The sequence below is a fragment of the Leucopleurus acutus genome, assembly GCF_964270905.1.
Source record: "Leucopleurus acutus genome assembly, chromosome: 16".
NCBI lineage: Eukaryota > Metazoa > Chordata > Mammalia > Artiodactyla > Delphinidae > Leucopleurus > Leucopleurus acutus.
The window spans coordinates 63,269,020-63,287,354 of NC_139158.1; the positions used below are offsets into that span (position 1 = coordinate 63,269,020).

An 18,335-nucleotide genomic window follows, 5' to 3' on the forward strand; every position below is an offset into this window, starting at 1 on the left:
GAATATGAAAAGGAATGCATATATATGTATAACTGAATCACTTTGCTGTACAGGAGAAATTAATGCAACATTGTAAATCAACTATACTTCAATAAAATAAAATTTTTAAAAATTACCATACCAAATTCTACCAAAATAGTTACCTATGAAATAATATGATGTCTGGTATTTGCTTCAAAAGAAGCCATCGGCAGAGGTAATAGATGAAAGCTATTGTTAATGAGTTGCTATTTGAAGCTGGGTGAAGCTGGAAATCCATTATACTATTTTCTTTTCTTTTATGTATCTTTGAAATTTTTCATAATGAAAAGTTTTTGTTGTTGTTGTTTTCTATTTCAGACAAATTTTTGCAAGTTGTTTTATTTACAATGCCAACTTTTTGTGTGTGTGTGTTTTGTTTTGTTTTGTTTTCGGTACGCGGGCCTCTCACCACCGTGGCCTCTCCTGTTGCGGAGCACAGGCTCCGGACGCGCAGGCTCAGCGGCCATGGCTCACGGGCCCAGCCGCTCCGTGGCACGAACCCGTGTCCCTTGCATCAGCAGGCGGACTCTCAACCACTGCACCACCAGGGAAGCCCTGTAAAATCATTTTTGATACTGAATGTCTTTCGAATCTCCTCAGCAATTTTCCCCTTGATCATACTGGCAACAGTCTTGCAGGTAACATCAAGCAAACCTTTGATGTCTAAGTAGTTTGCTGCCAGTATAAGCTCAAAAAGTGTTCCTTGGTCAACTTTCAGGAATTCTTGATCCCAAACAGGGATATCATCTGTTCGATTTTCTTTGCTCTCATCATCCTCAGGAGGAGGAGGACCATCCTTGTGGTGGGTGCACCACTGAATGACCTTTTTTAATATTGCTGCATTAACATTTGGCTAGGGGACTGGATCATCATCTCCTTCATCATCCATTCCCAAATTTTCCAACGTGGTCTTAATAGTCACAGATTGTTTTGCAATTTCAACATCAACTTCAAATATCTCTCCATCACAACTCTGCAACTTAATTGAAGGCATGGTGTTAGGATTCAAGGAGATGGCAGGCCAGAGGCTGATGAGAGCAGGGCGGCGTCTGCAAAAAGAAAAACACAAAAGCTGAGAACAAGGCCAACACCTGTTTTGTTTTTTTTTAAATTAATTAATTAATTTGTTTTTATTTTTGGCTGTGTTCCGTCTTCGTTGCTGTGCGTGGGCTTTCTCTAGTTGCAGCGAGCGGGGGCTGCTCTACATTGCAGTGCTCGGGCTTCTCATTGTCGTGGCTTCTCTTGTTGCAAAGCACAGGCTCTAGGCCCGTGGGCTTCAGTAGTTGTGGCACATGGGCCCAATACTTGTGACTGGGCTTCAGTAGTTGTGGCACGTGGGCCCAATAGTTGTGGCTCGCAGGCTCAATAGTTGTGGCTCGTGGGTTCTAGAGTGCAGGCTCAGTAGTTGTGGTGCACGGGCTTATTTGCTCTGTCGCATGTATGTGGGATTTTCTGGGACCAGGGCTCAAACCTGTGTCAGCTGCATTGGCGGGTGGATTCTTAACCACTGTGCCACCAGGGAGGCCATTTTTTTGTTTTATTTGTTTGTTTGTTTTTTTATGGCCACTTTTGGTACCACTTAAAATCATTTTGTGTGCATCATCAGTCCACAACCCCTTGGAAGATACTGGCTTAAAGGATAAGAGTGAGGGCTCTAGAGTCAGGCTGACCAAATTTGAATCCTGCTCCACCAGTTACTAGTTGATCTGAGGCAAGTCCCCAAACCTCTTTGGCACACAGCTGCCTCGTGTGAAAAATCAAGCACTAATTTTAATTGAACACTTACTATGGTCCTGTACTGTGTTAATGCTCTCTCATTTTATCCTCCCCACAACCCTAAGAGTTTAGTCCTGTTTCACAGTTGAGGAAGCAGCCTGAACACACGTGACTGAAGCATTTGACCTTTCAGGACCTGCCCCTCCTCCCTCCAAGTTTAGAAGGTCCTCCAGGACTGAAAACAAAGTCACATGTTCCTATATCTCTAACTGCAGCCTTTACCGCCTCTGAAGTTTACATGAGTCAAGGCTGAGTTCTAAGATTCCCCGGAGTTTCTGGTCTGATGACACCTTTCCATCTTGCATAATGTGACCTAGATGCTTGTCTCTTGATTCCATTTTTGCTTGAGGAATTTGCAGGCATGACTTTTTTTTTTTTTTTTTTAAAGACAGGTATAATTCAGTTTAGGATAGACATTTCCAGTGAGAACTGTGGGCAAGAAGTGATTCTGGTCTGCAATCTGTAGCTATGGGCCAATGGGGCTTTCCTAGGAGAGGGACAACTTCATGTTTGAGAGCAAGAAAAGAGGTACTGAGGATAATGAACAAGACTAGGAGAAGCTCTGGCATGCTTTATATTATCTCAGGGAGTTCTTCAGTCCTGCAAATGCTCCTCTGAATCTAAATCCTCCCAAAAACTGGAGGAGGAGGTGCTGAGCACTCTTTATGGCTATTTATTACTGGTCCTTGGAGGCATTTAATTTCACTACCCCAATGGAGAAAGTGTATAAAGCCCTGGAAGTAGGGTTACCAAATAAAATACATGATACCCAATTCAATCTGAATTTTAGATAAACAATAAAAAAAAATTAGTGTAAGAATGTTACATGCAGCATTTGTCACATATTTATACTAAAAAATTATTAATTTTTTATTGCAATTCAGATTTAACTGAGCATCCTACTTATTGTTTTTTAAAGAACCATTTTGGTTTTTTGGTGTTGTTTTGGGTTTTTATAATTAATTAATTTATTTATTTATTTTTGACTGTGGTGGGTCTTCGTTTCTGTGCGAGAGCTTTCTCTGGTTGCGGCGAGCAGGGGCCACTCTTCATCGCGGTGCGCGGGCCTCTCACTATCGCGACCTCTCTTGCTGCGGAGCACAGGCTCCAGACACGCAGGCTCAGCAGTTGTGGCTCACGGGCCCAGTTGCTCCGCGGCATGCGGGATTCTCCCAGACCAGGGCTCGAACCTGTGTCCCCTGCATTGGCAGGCAGATTCTCAACCACTGCGCCACCAGGGAAGCCCCTTCCTACATTTTTATTTTCTAAATCTGGCAACACTACCTGGGAGGGAGGGACTGAGGTGACTAGGGACAGAACTTGTGTACCTCATTTTGCAGATGACAAAACAGTCTTTTTTAAAAAATAAATTTATTTATTTATTTAATTTTTGCCTGCATTGGGTCTTCACTGCTGCACGTGAGCTTTCTCTAGTTGCGGCAAGTGGGGGCTTCCTTGCAGTGCACGGGCTTCTCATTGCGGTGGCTTCTCTTGTTGCAGAGCACGAGCTCTAGGCGCTCGGGCTTCAGTAGTTGGGCCATGTGGGCTCAGTAGTTGTGGCTCACAGGCTCTAGAGTGCACGTTCAGTAGTTGTGGCACATGGGCTTAGCTGCTCCGTGGCATGTGGGATCTTCCCGGACCAGGGCTCAAACCTGTGTCCCCTGCCTTGGCAGGTGGATTCTTAATCACTGTGCCACCTGGGAAGTCCCTTTAAAAAAAAAAAATTATTTATTTATTTAGGCCGCGCCGGGTCTTAGTTGCGGCATGCAGGATCTTTTAGTTATGGCATGTGGACTCTTAGTTGCATGCCGCAGCTGAGAGTCCACATGTCTAGTTCCCCAACCAGGGATCAAACCCAGGCCCCCTGCATTGGGAGTGTGGAGTCTTACCCACTGGACAACCAGGGAAATCCCAACAAAACAGTCTTAAAGAGGGAAAATGATGAGCCACGATCTCAGGTCTTCAGTGGTTTCTTTGGATCCAGATCTGAGGCTCCCAGAAGCCCCATGCAGTGTCTTTTCTCCATCAACACACAGTTCTGCCACTTTTCAAGTGTTTCCCTTCCTCTGGCATTGAATGCAGAATGGCTCCAGGGAAATGGGGGACAGCAGCATGACTAGCAGTGTGACTAAGTGTTCTGCAGGGAAAGCCAGTAAGTGACAGGTGGCATGTGGCTGCTGGGGTTTCTCTCCCCACTCCTTCCAGCTCTTCATCCCTGCTTCCTTCTCTCTCCAAAGGCCTGGGAAACTCCTTCCCTTGCTGGTGGGGGCCTCTCCCAGGCTTCCTGCCCCTGCTGTAGCAGGTCTGGGTCCTGTCCCAGTTTGACCTGGCTGTCCAAGGCAGAAGGAGGGTATAGGTGGCTCAAGGCTCTATTAGCCACCAGTCCTACATTCTGACCAGGCCAAGACTAGACTGGCTTTTGGATCAGGGAACTTGGGAGCCAGAGCCACACAGCATGGGAGATGAGGAAATGCCCAGGCTGGGATTCTCTGCCCTTACCAACCCAGCTTCTCCTTGGAGAACCACCAACTAACTACTTACCCTGGATGTCCTAGAATCTTCACAACATCCTAGGAGGTAGTATCTATTATTCCTATTTAGAGATTCGGCCACTGAGGTTCAGGGGATTTCCCTAAAACCCCTGAAGTAAGATGTTGATAATCAGAACTAGCTCCTCCTTGATCTATGTGCCTCTGAAGAAGCCTGACATTAATTCTGCTAGGTTCTACCTCCCAGATCACAGCTAATCTACCCTTGGTATGAGCAAGAAGGTTAGGATATCATAGTCCACCCAGCATAGTGGTTCTCAAAATGTGATCCCTAGGCATCAACATCACCTGGGAATTGTTAGAAATGCAAATTCTTGGGCCTGATTCCAGAACTTCCTGACTTAAGAAATTCTGGGCGTGTTACTTGGCAATCTGGGTTTTAATAAGCCCTCCAGCTGATTCTGATGCACTCTAAAGTTTGAGAAGCTGGCATGTAGTAGAAAGAGATGCATTTTGGGAATAAAATGAGTATACATTTAAAACATATATTTGTTTTATATATACTTTTCTTGACATATAATATACAGAAAAATACACATATCATAAATATGCAGCTTGATGAATTTTCACAAAGTGAACATGCCTGTGTACCAGCACCCAGGTCAAGACACAGAACATTTTTACCAGCCCCAAGAACCCCTTTTTTTGTCTCCTTCCTGGTATTACCTTCCCTCAAAGGTAATCACTATCCTGACTTCAAACACCATACATTAGTTTTGCCTAACATTAGATAATTTAAAAATTGTATATGAAGACAGAATCTGGAGCGGACTTCGGTTGGATCCCTGGTTCCTGGCTGAGTGATCTGGACCATTCATCTAATTTCCTTGAGACTCATTTCCCTCTCTGTATAATGGGCATAAAAAATACCTCATACCTTAAAGGCACACTGTGTTCCCCAATCTTGCCTAGTGATAAGAATCACCTGGGGCACTAGTTAAAAAATCCACATTCCCCCATTCTTTTTTTTTTTTTTTTTTGGCGGTACGCGGGCCTCTCACCGCCACAGCCCCTCCCGCCGCGGAGCACAGGCCCAGCGGCACGTGGGATCCTCCCGGACCGGGGCACGAACCCGCGTCCCCTGCATGGGCAGGCGGACTCCCAACCACTGCGCCACCAGGGAAGCCCTCCCCCATTCTTAATAGGACAAAAATTGGTTGGGGGTGCAGAGGTAATTTTTAAAAAAAATTTTTTTTTCTAAATTTATTCTTTTGTTTTTGTCATGTGGCGCTGTGCAGCTTGCAGAATCTTAGTTCCCCAACCAGGGACTGTACCTGCGCCCTCCACAGTGAAAGCGTGGAGCCTAACCACTGGACCGCCAGGGAATTCCCTCTGCCCCCCAATTTTTTTGTAAAAGCATAGATATATGGCACATAAATTGATAAACAGTATGTTTGTGATATTAAAATTTCATGAGGGAATTTAGGAAAAAATGTCTAGGACTTCCCTCGTGGTCCAGTGGTTAAACCTCCGTGCTTCCACTGCAGGGGGCACGGGCCTGGACCGGGAACTAAGATCCCGCATGCTGCATGGGGCGGCCAAAAAGAGAAAAAAAGTGTAAAAATGTTCCTTACAGGGATGATAATTTCAAAAAAAGGTGAGAAACACCGCTTACCACAGTGATTCTCCAAGTGTGGTCTGTGGTTAAAAATGCAAAATCTGAGGCCTGACCTCAGAGTTACCAAACTGGAAATCCTGGGGGTGAGGCCCAGCAAACTATGGTTTAAGTCCTGCGCTTGATTCTGATGGGCACTAGAGTTTGAGAACCATTGCGCTAGACAATGTGAATGGGGTGGGGTTATAGGAATCTGTATGTTTAACAAGCTCTCCTAAGGTACATTGCAGGAAACAATGACCTGGAGGATTTGAAAGTATTTGAAAAGTGTAAGTGACTTTACAGATGGTAAAATACTATTTTCATTAAGAGGAACACGCTAAACAATAATAGCAAAGGTCACTAATTACTAAGCACTTAGTTGTGCCTCTGAGTCCACTTGCACAGCCTGTTCTCACAACCCATGACGGAAGTTAAGAGGTTGGACTCTGAAACCAGACTGCCTGGGTTCTTACCCAACTTGTGACTTGGTTTGTGCATCTGTAAAGTGAGGAAAATGAAGGTACTTCCTTCATAGATTTGTTTTGAGGATTAAAGAATCTTATTGATCAGGGGACTTCCCTGGTGGTCCAGTGGGTAAGACTCCATGCTCCCAATGCATGGGGCCCGGGTTCCATTCCTGGTCAGCGAACTAGATCCCTCCTGCATGCCACAACTAAGAAGTCCACACGAAGTCCACATGCGGCAACTAAGACCCTGCATACCACAACTAAGACCCCACGCAGCCTAAATAAATAAATGTGTTAAAAACCAAAAAAGAATCTTATTGATCAGCTCTTAGAACACCTGCCATGTTGGCACCACTTACATTTAAGCTGTTTTCATCATCCCTAAGTGCACCCTGTTAAAAGGTGGAGTTGAATCCAATCAATGCAACTCCTGAGTGTACTTTCCTAAGGACTAAGGTACAGTTCAGTGGTTCTCAAAGTGTGATCTCCTACCAGTAGTACACCAGAGAGCTTGTCCGAAATGTAAATTATTAGGTCCTATCCCAGATCTGATGAATTAGAAACCCTGGGGGTGGGGCCCAGTAGTCTTAAGTTTTAACAAGCCCTTCAGGTGATTCTGATGCACACTAGAGTTTTGGATCCGCAGCTACAGCTTTTAGAGGTTCTGGTGTGTGATTAGGACGGTTTTCAAAAAAAGCCTAGAGGTACTGGGAGCAATCCAAGCGTCCCTCCCACCTGACTGAGCGCAAATCCCGATTTAGCTGCGCTCATCAGCCTCTGCGAGCTCTTCCTGCCGGCAGCGGGCTAGTGCGCAAGACCTTCTGGGGCTTGTAGGCCGGATCGCTCTCGAGCTGGAGGCGCCTGCGTGTTGGCCGCCAACTCGCTCTAGTAGCTGTGGTCCGGGCTCGGGACCGGCTGCCATCTTAGTCGAGGGACGCAAGAGTCGCCGCCGCCCCGAGTCCCGGTAAAAACCCGTGGGCGGACTGGAGGCAGTTCTGGAGAGAGGGAGGGTCCTGGATAAGCGTGTCCGAGGAGAACGAGGGATGGAGGAGTGCGGCGCGTCAGTCGGGACCCCAGAGCCGCGGCTGTTTCCTCTTCCCTCAGAGCCGGTGCCCGTGGGGGGCGCGGGGAGCTCGGGCTAGTGGCAGGGGCCCGGCGGGGGTCGGGGTGGGTCGGCTGGACGCACCCAGCGGCCACTCTTGGGCTCAGGCGTCCGGAGCCCCTAGCCTTACGGGCGCCAACTTATGAGAGGACTGGGCCGCAGTGGGCGCCCGCAGGGTCTGGCCCCGAGCCCCTCAGCCCCGCCCGGGGGCCACTCTGCCGCGGCCCGGCCTACGCGCGGGGCCGGGCGGCAGCGGCAGACGCGGGCGACGTGGCCCTGCGAGGGGCGGTGGCCGGGCCCACCTGCCACCCGCTGCCCTTCCCGAGACTTTTTGGAGCCCCCACTCGCGAGAGGGGCCCAGTACAGCGGCTGCCTCTCTTCTCTCTTCCACTCCCCTCCTCCCTCCATTGTCCCCCAGCATGGTGGTCCCGGCCCCGGCGTCCTCCTCCGCGCCCGCCGTCGGCGCGGAGTTTTGCAGACGTGGAGCTGTCAGTGTCCTTCCTCCTGAGAGTGCCCTTTTCTTTAGTGGAGAGAAGAAAAAAAGTAGCCGTGATGAGGACATGACTTAGGGGTGACTAAGTGGGGAACTCAAGTTTTCAGACTTAGCTCCGGGCCGCGACTCAAAGAGAGATAAACACGGTTATTTTGCCCCAGGTAGACGTTGGGCCCCAAGTTAGCGATGTAACCAGGTGAATTTGCAAACTACCCGAAATCCACGGTTCCCAGCAACAACGCAGCTTGTTGTCTTGGTTATATTCATATCTTAATCTGGTTAGATTTTCTGCCATTATTCTACAGCTTCATTATACTTTTTTGCGAGTGAGGGGTGGGGAAGGACGAGTGGGATTTTTCTTTGAAAATTAACGAGGCATTTGAGCCAGACACCTATCATTGTATTTAGTTGGGGTCTCGCATGTATTCCTAACATAATTAGGTCTTAAGGAAGTACTAAAGGCAGTGTATTTCCACCCTGAAAATGGGCTAAGGATTTGTTTCTCAGCCGAAGTAAAGTTCTCATGGCAGCTCTGTTGAGAGGCTTCACTGTGTATTCATAGGTTTACTCAAGGTACGATTACTTCATTTTTAAGATTTAGAAATGAAGGTGGAAATTCACCTGCTTTTTAGAACAGTGAATGTAAATTTTTTGGGGTGTGAGTCCAAAAGGAATTCCTTCATCTTCAGCATATGAGTCAAGTCAGCAAGGATATGATATGAAATAAACAAGTGCAGAATACTTCTTCAGTGTATTCTAGAATAAATCATTTCTACATTAGTTAAAGAACTATCTTTACACCTATTGGAAGAGACAAACCACTAGCCCCCAAATTTGACCATTAGAACAATTAGGGGAGCTTTTGAAAAGTAGAAATTTCAGGGCCTCATTCCCTGAGATTGATTTAATACCTTTGGGTTAAAACTTGCCTCAGGCAATTCTCATGGTCTTGGGAACCATTGAGACAAACAATACTTTGGATAAACCAAAAAGCTTTGAGACAGTAGAGGAGGTAACCAGTTGTGTCCCGGTTGACCTGAGAAGGAGGAAGGATCTGCTTCTGGACCTAAGTTGGGTGTTAGGTGATGAGTAGGATGGGGATTGTGATGGGGAAAGGGAAGGAGGGCAGACAGAGGAAACACCTTAATACTGTGCGTAAATGGAAGAGGATTGTGGAAGAAAAAGAGCAGGGAGTGGGATGGGGAAGGAGAGCACTGTGGATGTGAGGCCAGAAAGGTAAAAGGCTACTATATGAAAAGTTCTAAGTATAATGCAAAAAAACTTGTTTTATGTTGTTAGCAATAGATACACATTTTTGAACAGGGAAGTGATATGAGTAGATGTTTGCTTTAGAAAGATTGCTTTGGTGACAAGAGTGAAAAAGGATGGAAGAGTGGCTGTTGCAGAGGTCTAAGTGAGAAGTGAAAGGCTTGACCTTGTAGAGAGGCTGTGGGGATGATCAAGGGATTGGACTTAGTTCTTTACTAGTGCAGTATTGTTGCCCTGTTTTTGTATGAGGATTTCTTTAGGGCTCGTCTGGGTAAAAGGTTCCTTTTCTGTCAAAAGAACCCATTAACAAATCAGAATAATATTGATAGGCTATGTATGTTAATGGTATCAGAATGTATTGTTCTTTAGCATCCTTGATCAGGTGCAATTTGTAGAATTTGGAGATTAGACTGAAATTTATGACTATCAGTACTATTGATTTAAGCTTGTTGGAAGTGTTTTTCTCCCACCCTCAGAAACTTGGTTGTAGAATTTCAGAGTTAGAAGAGATTGTAGAGATTATCTACAGTCTGCAGTGGCAGATATATTTTGTTTTATGGGCCAACTTTCATTTGAAGTAGCTACCAGAGCCCTGTGTTGAGAAGGATTTTGATCATATGCATTCTCTGGGAAAGTGAGTTATGATTGATTAGTGATTCCTCCTGTAGACACTAGTTATCTAATGGGTAGTATATGTGCCAGGTATATGCTATTCTTAGACTAGTCCAACCTGTTAGTTTTCTGTTTGTTTAAAAAAAAAACTGGGACTTCCTGGTGGCACAATGGTTAAGAATCCGCCTGCCAATGCAGGGGACACGGCTCCAAGCCCTGGTCCGGGAAGATCCCACATGCCGAGGAGCAACTAAGTCCGTGTGCCACAATTACTGAGCCTGCACTCTAGAGCCCACAAGCCACAACTACTGAGCCCGTGTCACAACTACTGAAGCCCACACACCTAGAGCTCATGCTCTGCCACAAGAGAAGCCACCATAAAGAGAAGGCTGTGCACCACAACGAAGAGTAGCCCCCGCTCGCTGCAACTAGAGAAAGCCCACATGCAGCAACGAAGACCCAACGCAGCCAAAAATAAATAAGTTTAAAAAAGAAAAAAAAACTAGTTAAGAATCAGAGCTAGAAGTAGAACCAAGTTTTGTAACTCGTAGCCTCTTCTCCAGTGTATCAAGATGAATGTGTGCTACTAAAGAGCTTTTGGTATTAGACCAAAAGAAAAAAAGTATTTCTAGCCTGAGCCTCTTCACTGTTTAGTTAAGAGTTTAACAAGGAACTTTGGCCTAGAAGTGAGTTTTGTTGTATTCATTCTGGCTTAAGAAATTTGTGTTGGGACTTCCCTGGTGGCGCAGTGGTTAAGAATCCGCCTGCCAGTGCAGGGGACACGGGTTCGAGCCCTGGTCTGGGAAGATCCCACATGCTGTGGAGCAACTAAGCCCGTGTACCACAACTACTGAGCCTGCGCTCCAGAGCCTGTGAGCCACAACTGCTGAGCCCACGTACCACAACTACTGAAACCCACGCACATAGAGCCTGTGCTCTGCAACAAGAGAAGCCACCTTAATGAGAAGCCCACGCACTGCAATGAAGAGTAGCCCCCTACTCACCACAACTAGAGGAAGGCCGTGCACAGCAACAAAGATCCAACGCAACCAAAAATAAATAAATAAATTTATTTAAAAAAAAAGAAATTTGTGTTAGTACTCATAGGAAATAGTGTTCCCCCCTCCCCCCCGGCTTCCTTTCTTGTTCCTCACTCTTCTCTCTGTTTTGGGTTTTGGGGATTGGTTTCCTTTATATGAATTAAGGCAAAAGTGTATAAAGGTTTTTTTCCCCCCCTCCTGTATTTATAGCACCTGGTCAAATTCTGGGCTCATAATAAGCACTCAGTAAAGGCATGTTGATTTTTGTGGCTGTAAATGATACTGGCTTTGAGTCAATATAAATTAGCAAGGGGGCGGGTTGCAGAATTGAATTGCAGCATTCTCTGGTTGGGAGGTCAACCCTCAGCTAAAAATGTTGGGTTGGAAACTAGCTTCACAACTAGAAGTAGTTAACCAGAAGCTGTTCCTTGCCTCTGTCCTCTTTCAGTCTAGCAGTGTACTGTCCTTGGAGAACTACTGCCAACTCAGCTCTTTACTTCTTTTCAGAACTGGCTATACTCTGATCCTTGGAGTACTTTTTCTTTTCTTATCCCTAGGAGCTTCCAAGTTGCAAGGATAGTCCTTACTGTGACCCCAATAGGTAGAGTATGTGTTTATATGGCCATCCTCGTTTTGCCATGTAGCCGTATGCAGGTGGGGGTCACCCCTTACAGAACGTGAATCATTTTCTCTCCGACTCACCTTCTTACCCTGCCTGCTCCATCAAAAATTATCTGTCCCATGAAACTTTTTAAAGGACATTGTGCTGTCAGATTCCTGAGGTCATTGCTGATCTGATGTGTTTAACCATAGGAATAATGTGTTAATGGACCCTCCTTCCTCTCTCAGGTAACATGCATTTAACAGTGGCCTTCTGGAGACAGCGCCTTAACCCAAAGAAGTGACTTCAAACAGTGAAAACTTCAGGTATGGTGGCGTGCCTGTGAGAGAGATTGGGGGGCAAGAATGTTGCTGAGGGTGAGCCCTGGTCATATTAACAGCTGTGAGGAGGTATGGGGAGACACCAGTGTTCATGCTGGCTAAATCAGTTGGTTGAAGAAATAGACAGTTTCTACTTGGACCTGAAACTCAAAGCTGCCTTTAGAAGGATTAGCCATATTGTACAATGTGCACCACATTGTACTGTTAATTTGAGTCCTGAGGACTGACTTTCTGTTTTTCTAGCTTCCCTAGACATACATAAACTTTTCCCACTTGTGCTATTTTATAAACATTTATCTCTGTATACTTGTCCAGACATGTGCATGTATATGGTTAAAAAGTGTAGGAATTAAAAAGAAGACAATATGGTTCAGTGGAAAAAGAATAGAGGACTTGGAAAGAAAAGGTCTGGGTTTTGATTTGATTTGCCAGTGACAAACTGATAGTTGGCAAATTACTTAATATTGACAGGACTTAGTTTATATATCTGTAAAATAGATGTGTTGATTCCTACCTGCCTCCCTGGCATTGCTGTGAGGATCACATATTGGGTTGGCCAAAAAGTTCTTTCGTTCTTTTTCTGTAAGATGTTATGGAAAAACCCAAACAAACTTTTGGCCAACCCAATAAAATAATACATATTAAATCTTTAGAAAAAAAATGAATTCACAACTTAAGGCATTATGTAAATCTACAGGGTAGGAGGAGTTGGCAATAATATTTAAAAGGAAAGCAGGACAGGACAAATGCACTTTAAAAGATCAGGAGAGGAAAAAAAATAAAAGATCAGGAGAGAGAAAAGGAAGACTGCTGGTTAAGAATAAAAGTAGAGCATAGGAAAAGTCAAGCAGTAAGAGAATAGGGGGTGAATGAAGTAGAGCACGTGAATTGGTTGGTGAGAAAGCTGAATAGGAAGAGAGGATCCCTTTCATTTGCCTAACCCTAACCTTGCAACTGTTGTCATTACCACCTTTCTTCATATGTGTCTTATCCATACTGGGCTTCTTGTCTCCACTGTAAACGTCATAATAATAAAATGTTTATTATTCATTCAACTGTGTGACCCTTTGTGTTTAGCGTATATTTTTGTTAACAAATTGCCTTATAAATGCCAAGAGACCAAGGCTGTGACTTGCTTATTATGGTATCCCAGTTCACTGCTATAATCAAATATGTGCTTAATCTGTTTTTTTTTTTAATAATTATGGAGAGAAAAGAAGGAGATAGGCTGCTTTGTGAGAGATACTAGGGAAGGGAAGTGGTAAGAGGAAAAGTAGATAAATAAGAGATAGTAAGAAAAATTCTCAGGATAATGAAAGGAAAGACATGAAAATGAGAAAAATATGTAGAACAAGGGAAAAAGATGGTGTTATCTGCAGTTAATGGAACAAGGCAAATTTCATATCTTTAATGGTGATATAATACCTCACAAAAAGTTATGTGCTGGGAAAGATCATTCTCCATACCAAATATCTTTAAAATATTTCTAAAAGTATCCACTTCATCCTGAGCTCACAGAGTAGTTCTTTGTGGAAAGAAAACTGGGCCAGTATTCAGGAGACATGGGTTCTGGCCTTGGTATTGCTTGTTACTTAAATTCTGTGATCTTGAGCAATTCGCTTAAATCTCTCTGGACTGCATTACTTGTCTATTGAAAGCATGAACACAATGCTCTCTCCTAGCTCATTGATTATTCTCTGTGCTTCATATGCCAGCTCACTAATTTTTCAGGGCTTTGTTGATACAATATAGGACTGGTCTCAGGAATATCTTATAATAGGACTTCATAAAATCCAGTGCTTTATAAATGAGAAGCCATTTTATTTAAGTTCTATTTTATTTATTTATTTATTATTATTATTTTTTTGGCTATGCTGCATGGCTTGCGAAATCTGAGTTCCCCAACCAGGGATTGAACCATGCCTCCTGCAGTGGAAGTGTGGAGTTCTAACCACTGGACTGCCAGGGAATTCCCTTAAGTTCTACTTTAAACATTGGTAGAGAGACTTACAGGAAATCTAAGTATAGGAATGTTAAGTTTGTAATACTCAGCTTACTGAGTATTGCTGCTTTGTGCTAGGCATTGCAGGGACTCATGGAAAAAGCAGTCCCTGCCTTCAAGAAACTTGCAGTTTTTTTCACATCTGCAGACTGTTTACCCAAATATATATAACCTTCTACTCCAGGAGAGAGAAGGAGTTTTGTACTGAATCACTTTGTATTTTTTTTTTTTTGCGGTACGTGGGCCTCTCACTGTTGTGGCCTCTCCTGTTGCGGAGCACAGGCTCCAGACGCGCAGGCCCAGCGGCCATGGCTCATGGGCCCAGCCGCTCTGTGGCATGTGGGATCTTCCCGGACCGGGACACGAACCCGTGTCCCCTGCATCGGCAGGTGGACTCCAACCACTGCACCACCAGGGAAGCCCCTAAAATTTAGTCTTTGATTCTTCGTTCCAGAGAGTCCGTTCAGTTGGTCACAGAGGAAAGTATGGTAGGGAATCATATTGTAGGGGTTAACAGTATGTACTGGAGTTAGATTGACTGATTTTGAATTCTGGCTCTACCGTGTCCTGGCAGTATGACCTTGGCCAAGTTGCTTAACTTCTGTTTTGTTTGTTTAATTTATTTATTTTATTTATTAAGTTTTTGGCTGTGTTGGGTCTTTGCGGCTGTGCATGGGCTTTCTCTATAGTTGCGGCAAGCAGGGGCTACTCTTCGTTTCGGTGTGCGGGCTTCTCATTGAGGTGTCTTCTCTTGTTGCGGAGCACGGGCTCTAGGCCTGTGGGCTCAGTAGTTGTGACTCGCGGGCTCTAGAGTGCAGGCTCAGTAGTTGTGGTGCTCGGGCCTAGTTGCTCTGCAGCATGTGGGATCTTCCCGGACCAGGGCTTGAACCTGTGTCCCCCACATTGGTAAGCAGATTCTTAACCACTTTGCAACCAGGGAAGCCCTGCTTAACTTCTTTGTGCCTTAGTTTCCTCATCTGTAAATTGAGAATAATAGTAACATGTATCCATAGGGTTGTTGTGTGGACTAAATGAGATAATGTATTTTTGCTTGAACAATAGTTGGCTCAAAATAAGCAGGAAATGTTAATTGCCAGTATTACTGTTGTCATTATCACATTATCATCATCACCAACCTTGTCCTTCTTAAAATTATCTTCTTAATTTATTAATTCATTCAGTAAATTTATCTAGGGTGAGCACTGTGAAGTCAAATGCCTACAAGGGCTAGATGAACATTTTAAACAGTAATGATAGATCAGATTGGGACTTAAGTGATTTAGGGAATTCATGTCACTCCAGTGAGGCAGCTGTTATGCAGCTTTGGCCCACTTTATTTTTTTTAATTGAGGTGAAATTCATCATTTAAAAATATATAATTCAATGTTGGCTCACTGTTGATCTGGCAGGGGGCTGAGGGGGGGTGGCGTGTAGACAGCGTGTGGCCTGAACATCTTAACTTTTTTCTGAACAGAAGCTAGAATTCCAGATTTTGAGAGAAATTTTTATTTTTAAATGTTGGCAACTTAATGAATTCATAAAAAACTCTGTGAGCCAAGCAAATCACCACTGTGGGCAGGATTTGTCTTGTGGGTTGCCATTCTGCAGCCTCTGATCTGGGGCTCAATTTTTTGCAGCATAACCCACGTTCCCTGCCCTCTGGGAAGAAAGTCCTTACCCACATAGGGATTTTTAAAATTCAAGGGATACCTTAGAGAAGTCTAGGGCTGAATGAGGAGTATATAGAATAATTAAGGCAAAGAGGAGGAGAGAAGTTATTTAAAACTGGGATTCAGAATGGGCAAAATGGCAGGAATGGACTTGAGATGGTGGAAGTACAGTGAATTTAGATTAATCTGAAGAGGGTTTGTGTGGTCCGCGTAAGAAGAGAAAGTTTGGAAAAATTAAGAGACAAGTGTAGGGGCAGAAAAAATTTCTCTTCTTCCCTTCTAGGTTCTTTGACTGGTCTAATCATTGATATAAGACAGATTAACAGGAGAAAAACAAATTTCCTAAATATGGTATGGGAGCCCCATAAAAGTATGAGACCCAAAGGGCAGCCACCTAATAGAGGCTTATATGAACATCCTGACCTAAGGGAAGGGGTAGGGGTCTGGGGATACAAAAGGAAGAGGAGAGGAGATGTTTGGAAAATAAGGTTGCCTTGATGTGCGGGTAAGTTTCTTAGGTAAAAAGATATCTCTGGCAATAGTTCTCTTCTTGATACAGGCCTCCTTTCCAGTGTAAATTTAGGCAGTTGAGGGGGAGGTAAAGAGCTTTTACTGAATCTGCTGAGTTTTGATTGTTTTTAGCTCAAAATAATCCTTATGCCAAAGTAGCATATTTTGGGGTGAAAAATTCTGCTCCCCTTCACCAGCCTTTTTATTTTGGGATAACCTTATTTTGGGATAACCTTAAGTCTTGTTGACTGACAGGATGAAATGGTATTTTATGAAGATTTATTCGGTAATATTGAGGTCTACAGTATTTAAGTAGGGTTGGTAGTGTCTGGAGGTAGGGAGAGCAGGCTAGGGAGGTGGTAGTGAGAATGGAAAGTGAAAGACAGAAGCTTGTATTTGGGTCACTCTGTGACAGTAGGACCCTGCAGTAAAGAGGGCAAATTTTGAAAGCTTTTCCCATATTCATTCTTCTGTAAAAAAAACTGGGATATGTGAGGATAATACTAAAGAGGCTATCCCTCTTTTTTTTTTGGCTGCGTTGGGTCTTCGTTGCTGCGCGCAGGCTTTCTCTAGTTGCGGTGAGTGGGGACCACTCTTCGTTGCAGTGCACGGGCTTCTCATTGTGGTGGCTTCTCTTGTGGAGCACAGACTCTAAGCCTGTGGGCTTCAGTAGTTGTGGCTCACGGGCTCTAGAGCACAGGCTCAGTAGTTGTGGCGCATGGGCTTAGTTGCTCCGTGCCATGTGGGATCTTCTGGACCAGGGCTCGAACCCGTGTCTCCTGCATTGGCAGGCGGATTCTTGACTGCGCCACCGGGGAAGTCCTATCCCTCTTTTTTCATGTTGTGGATCTTCATTACTCAGCCCCAGCACCCTCTTTAATGATGGATCACGTACATAGTCTTATGATTTCCCAGCTTCATAAGAATAGAAAAGGAAGAAGTAAAGTAGTTCAACTGCTTATTACATTTCTAGTTTCACATTTTTGGTCAGCTCAGTTAATCTCTGAGGAGTTTATGTAGACTTCAGTTTTGGGGGTTTTTTTCATTTTTTTTTTAGACTTCAGTTTAAACATGGAATTTTTGTATTTAACAAGGTTTGGAAACACTAACAAAAGATTTTTTATGTAAAAAATGTAGAATTTTGTTGCAGAAACTTGACAAAGTAATTAATTTATGATTTAGAATGTTTAAAAAAACTGATAAATGTAGAAAGGCGGAATGTGTTTATTTTGTATAATCAGAGAAAGTGATTTTTAGGATTTAATTTTCACCAGGCCTTTTGTTCTGTTTATACTTTCTCATGAAAATTTTCTTGACATACACAGGAAGGTTAATTCCTTATTCTTGACTAAAATGCAAAATGTAGTTATTGTAAGTAGTCTTTTTTTTTTTTTTTTTTTTTTTTTTGCGGTGCACGGGCCTCTCACTGTTGCGGCCTCTCCCGTTGCGGAGCACAGGCTCCGGACGCGCAGGCTCAGCGCCCATGGCTCACGGGCCCAGCCGCTCCGCGGCATGTGGGATCCTCCCTGACCGGGGCACAAACCCGTGTCCCCTGCATCGGCAGGTGGACTCTCAACCGCTGCGCCACCAGGGAAGCCCTGTAAGTAGTCTTTTTAGAAAGTAATTTGAATAGTGTGTTAGATATAGCCTGAGCATTCAGAATATTTGAGATAGTAACATTTCCCTCATTGATGAATAAGAATACTGAACTGGGCCTATGAAAAGTAGACAAAGTTGCCGCCATCATAGATATGCAGCAACAGCGTCAAATTGAGCTAAATTTAAGTCTCATTTAATGGAAAAGGGATTTGTTTTTTGTTCCTTGAACTTTTGAAGCATGGTCTAACCTAGATTTTGGAGTTCATTTGTTCTGAAAATTAAAAGGGATTTTTAGGTGGCTCACTTAATTATAGGTCTTCTGTGGAAGGAAAAGAACGTGGAAGAGGGATTAGCTGCATTTGTTTCTGTGGAAAGCTAGTAGTCAAAGGGAAATCCTAGATTATCTTTTTTTTCCCTTGAATTTTTGGAAAGAAAGACTTACTATAGGTCTTAATTAAAAACTGTATTATGTATGTATTGAAATGTGCAGAACCTAGGTACTGCTGCTTGTCCAGAATATTGCTGACATTGATCTGCAGTCATCTATTCTCCCTTTGTCTTTATTTCATCTTGTTGGGGTTTTAGGAGAGTATGGAGATGTAGCACATATGTTCAGTCTGCCCTGTTTGATTTTACTATGTAAATTGATGTTTTCATTTGTAAGGGGCAAAGAAAATGATGAACTT

The 18,335-nt window shown here is 43.9% G+C and overlaps 1 protein-coding gene and 1 pseudogene across 2 annotated transcripts in view; one reads left to right on the plus strand and one right to left on the minus strand.

Annotated features, from left to right (window-relative positions):
- Window positions 1-422: 422 nt before the first annotated feature.
- On the minus strand, window positions 423-1,701 carry LOC309973153 (S-phase kinase-associated protein 1-like; annotated as a pseudogene). The gene has a single exon. The product of its transcript is annotated as an S-phase kinase-associated protein 1-like (transcript).
- Window positions 1,702-7,291: 5,590 nt separating this feature from the next.
- ITCH (itchy E3 ubiquitin protein ligase) overlaps window positions 7,292-18,335 on the plus strand; it is a 119,618-nt gene continuing 108,574 nt past the window's right edge. The window contains exons 1-2 of the mRNA XM_082858209.1: window positions 7,292-7,374; window positions 11,776-11,853. The gene's annotated coding sequence lies outside the window, so the exon portion shown is untranslated. The remainder of the gene's footprint in view (window positions 7,375-11,775; window positions 11,854-18,335) is intronic.